Genomic DNA, 5,161 nt, shown 5'->3' with positions numbered 1-5,161 from the left:
CACCAGAGGTAAGAATACACAGAGGGACAATCCCATAAAGAGGCAGCAAGAGGGTGGCCATCTGCAAGTCAAGGAGAAAAGCCTGGAACAGATCCTTCCCAGATGGCCCTCAGAGGAAACCAAGCCTGCCAGAATCTTCATCTTGGACCTCCAGCCTCTAGAACTGTGAAAGAATAAATTTCTGCTGTTTAAGCCTCCCAGGCTGTGCTATTTTGTTATGGCAGCCCTAGCAAACAGAGTGTTCAATGAATATGTGCTTTGAATGAATGGATAAACAGGTAGATGGATATAGCAGGAACATAAGAAAAACTCAAACCAGAAACAGTTTAAAAGTGGTAGACCTCAGGGATGGGAATACGGGTGAGGAGGAGTGGGGAAGGAGACAGTTGCTTTTTATTATAAGTCCTTCGGCACTATTTAATTTTTATCTACACAAATGGATTATTTTGGCAAATGTTAATTTTTAAAAAGGGGTGTTACAGAACAAAAGAACATAAGTTCATGAGACTTTATATTACTGGTTCTCCATCCGGGGCAATTTTGCCCTAAATATCTAAACATTTTTTCGTTCTCAAATTTGGAGAGAGTGCTACAGGCATCAGGGAGCGTCAAGGCTGGGGGTACCGCTAAATATCTTACAGTGCGCAGTACAGCACCCCACAAAATGTCAGTAGTGGCAAGATAGAGAAATCCTTTTACAGAATTGTGTGGATGATAGTGCCATAACAAGTTATTAAAGAAAGTTATGGCTGTTTAGTTAATAGTAACCTCCGAGAAGAACTTAATATAGGAAAACTACCATACTATGCTACAATCAATTCTTTGGTGCCTTTGTTAGAGAAAAATTCTGGACTGAATGATAGTTCTGATGGCAGTGCTAGGAACATGGGAGACACAGTATATATAGAAAGACTGACTGAATTCTGCCCATAGATTTTTTTTTTAAGATTTTATTTATTTATTTGACAGAGAGAGAGAGACAGTGAGAGAGGGAACACAAGCAGGGGGAGTGGGAGAGGGAGAAGTAGGCTCCCCGCTGAGCAGGGAGCCTGATGTGGGGCTCGATCCCAGGACCCCGGGATCATGACCCGAGCCGAAGGCAGACGCTTAACGACTGAACCACCCAGGCGCCCTGTCCATAGATTTTTATACAAACCTTCAATATACGCAAATGCAAATGGCCATTCATCCCACATCACCTCACTCTCACTTCACTGCCTCTTCCTGCCAGTCTAATTCACCCCCTCTGCTCTCCACAAATCAACACTCAATACTCCCTTCTTTCTTTTATCCCAAACCCCAATTCCAAGATTTCTCCCAGACCACAGCTCATGCTGGAATGCCTTTTCTGCACCTTTCAGCCAAGATTTCTTTCTCCTTTTATGTCTTTCATGATATCTCCATTCCCTGGAAAAGAGGGAGTAATTTCTCACCAGTTCCATCTTGCATAAAAACAGAACTCCTTCCTTGCTCAACAACCTATCAAAAGCACCTACTTTTTCACACACACCACTAAGTAAATATCTAATGTATGGATCTATTAGGCGTTTTGATTGCTGTGTATTCATGATAAATGTGTCTGTGCCAGTATCATGTCCAGTTAGAGGTGGTATAGACAAATGTCTGGTGATCTGCTTTCAGAATGTAGTTTCCCAGAAGGGGTGTGAGAAGAATCAAGGGCAGTCACTGTTCCATGCTATTGCTCAGAACATTAGTTTTGACCTCAATGAGCAACATTTTTGTGCTGCCAGGTACTGAAAGCCTGCTAGGGGAGGGGAAAGAGCCTGTTCCAGAATCAACGCACTTTGGAATATCTATAGAAGGAAACACAAGAGACTGGTAACAGTAGTTTCCACCTCAAGAACTTAGAGATAAAGGTGGGAGAGAGACCTAATTTTCAGTGTATACTCTTTTATAACTTTGGAATTTTGCTCCATATGCATATATTAGCTATACAAAAATATTAATTAATTTTTATGTCAGTATACTGTACAAAACTACAGTATTTGTATCTCAAGCCAAACTTCTACCCAGCTACAAATGGATGTGAAAATATCATGTTTTTTTAATATTCTAAACTGAGGTATTAAATATATATCCTGGCAATCTATTAGACTCTGAATCCCACACTCAGAAAAAGACTAAAAAGAAATTGTCTGGAATGATATGTTCCTTATTGATATGATTGTCTTTAAATCACGTGGAAATAGGCAGAAGAAACTTGACCTAACTATAGTGTTCATATACCTCCCTAAAGCAACGCTTTTAAAAATAATTGGAGGGCTGAAAAAATGCAATGACAAAATTTTATTTACATTTTAATATAATATATAATTGATTGATCAGGAGCTTTAAGCACTCTGTTCTAGATGGCAAGAGAAGACCATTTTATCCAGGAATAAATAGTTCTCTGTCTTGTTTTAGTTTGGATGCAATAATGATGAATACCAAATCCCTTGGGATGAAAAAATGATTTATTGAGAACTCCATTTCCTCAAGTTTTTCTCATTTCCCCAGTGACTGTAATATCAAATGTCACAAGTTTAAAACAAAACAAAAGCATGGAAATGTCCCTTGTTCAGACTGAGCCTCTTGTATGAAGATATACTCCTTTTTTATCTGACCTGTAAGGCCCTTCTGAATTTGAGGATGTCTACCAGACCTCTGGCCATCCAAGGTAAAGGATCATCATTCTGGTATATCTCCCCCTGGCCACTCCAGGAAATTTTTAGTTCCCACTGATGAACTTCACCCTACTGACACCTCCCATCACATTTTGCTTCTAATCTCTGAAATAATTTGCACAGCAGGTGAGCTGGAGACTAATTTTCAAAAGGTGCCATGAATATGTTTTTCAAATGTACTTCTTAACCACTCTTCTAAATGAAGAAGGAATTGGGCAGGTGAAGCTGAATCAGCTAAACCAGGCAATCTACCTACCTGGGGATTCTCAGAATACTTCTCTGTGTGTTTCTGTTCTGGGTTGAATAGACATCCCATTGGTTATTATATTTATCTGTGGAAATTTAATCTCTGTTATTCTAAAATAAAAAAGTCATCTCTTCACCCTTACAAAGTCTGTTTCTATCTGATAACAGCTTTATTGGTTGTGCGTGCACAACGATATATTTGTCTGCTAAGGCTGCCATAACGAAATACATAGACTGAGTAGCTTAAACACAGAAATTGATTTTCTCACAGTTCTGGAGGCTAGAAGTGCCAGATCAAGGTGCCAGCCAGTTCAGTTCCTGGCGAGGGCTCTCTTCTACCCTTATGACCTCACTTAACCTTTATTATCTCCTTATAGGCTCTATCTCCAATACAGTCACATTGGGGGTTAAGGCTTCAACATATGAATGCAGTGGGGAGAATTCAGCCCATAACAACTGAATTCACAGTAACGGACTGTTTTACATTTTAGTAAATTAGCAGGTTATCAAAGATATAAGATATATATCAAAGATATTGGGGGAGGAGGAAGAAGGGTGTTAGGAAGGAATGGAAAAAATCAGCTGGTGGGATAGGAAAGGAGGAACAGGAGAACTCCATATGGGCAATCTCTAACCAGGAGAGTGTTAAGTTTTTAGTAAAGTCTTGCACCAAAGCAAATGAATTCCACAGAATTTTTTGAATCCCCACTCTTCCTAATATCCACTAAGGCAAAGCTCTGCCAGGCAGGCTGGAATATGAACATTGGCCTAACCTGTCCCATCCTGATTTCAAGCTCACAGAAGAATGGCAACTATGTCCCTTTAACTCACTCTCTACAGTATTGCTGGGCAAAGAAGCATTTGAATGCTTTTGGTGGTGATGATTATGGAGAAAAATGGAATATAAATGGATACTGACAAGTTTCATTGTAACAACTTTTATAACCCCATTATTAAAGAGATGAATATCTTCATATTCCTAAATAAGAGGTAATCACATGTCTAAAGCCTCTTTGCCCCTCACTTATTTTGTTAAAATGCTATTCTCATTTATTCTCAATCTTTTCTTCTGGGTGTGCATTAGTTACTATGGAAACATTGGGATACCATAGTTTGAGCATATCAACATTCCCAAATTCTATTAGAATATGAAGCCAATTTATACTGTGGTATTAGGGGAGAGAGTTCTTACCTCAGAGTTATAAATGAATGCAAGACAAAATGAAATGTATGGCACTGCCACACAAACACAAGCCCCACTTAGCACCACAAAATGGGTAAGGCTCATCTTATCTGCCCACTCTATGTATCAGAATCCTGACTGGAGTTATCAATGAAATTGTCTTAGTCTGTTCGTGCTGCTATAACAAAATACCATAACAGGCTGAGGGGGATGGGGGCAGCCTTATAAACAACAAACATTTATTTTTCACAGTTCAAGTTCAAACTCACAGCCCCAGCATATTTGATGTGTGGTGAGAAACTGCTTCCTAGACAGTCAATGTCTTCTCACTGCGTCCTCACATGGTAGGAGGGGCAAGGGAGCTCTCTGGGGTCTCTTTTATAAAGGCACTAATCTTATTCATGAGGGCTCTATCTTCATGACCTAAGAGCCTCCCAAAGGCCCCACCTGCTAATATCATCATCTTGGGCGCTAAGTTTCAACATATGAATCTGTGGGGGACAAAAGCATTCAATCTATAGCAGAGGTGTACTAAGTAAAGACATTTATCCATAACACCAGCACGGGTTCTTTTCTTTTTGCTGTAATTATCATTGATTCATAAATGGTTTATTTGTGTCATTTCCACTTTAACCCAAGAGTTTTTAGGTTAGTCATTTTAAATTTCAAAGTGACCAGATATTCCCCCGCTGTGGTTTTCTTGTTAATTTCTCATTTTTTAATTTTATTGTGGTAAGAACTTTTGCCCATGTGTGGGTATCTACTACACATCTTGACCACAATGTCCTGCATACAAATAAAACTGAATGTATCATCTCTCTTGAACTAGATGCTCCTCCATATTCTTTACCTCGGTTGTAATACCACATTCACCCAATCACTCAAGCCAGAAAATCTGCAAATCAGCCTCCCCTTATTCATTAAATTGGATCAATCGCCAAGCCTTACAAATTTTACCTCCTAAAAACTCTTCAAATTTCTCCCCTCCTCTATATTTCTTGACATCATCTACTAAACAATGCTATGAGAGATAATAAGGATTAAGCTC

The sequence above is a fragment of the Zalophus californianus genome, chromosome X, assembly GCF_009762305.2.
Source record: "Zalophus californianus isolate mZalCal1 chromosome X, mZalCal1.pri.v2, whole genome shotgun sequence".
Taxonomy (NCBI): domain Eukaryota; kingdom Metazoa; phylum Chordata; class Mammalia; order Carnivora; family Otariidae; genus Zalophus; species Zalophus californianus.
This window is presented reverse-complemented; position numbering follows the sequence as displayed.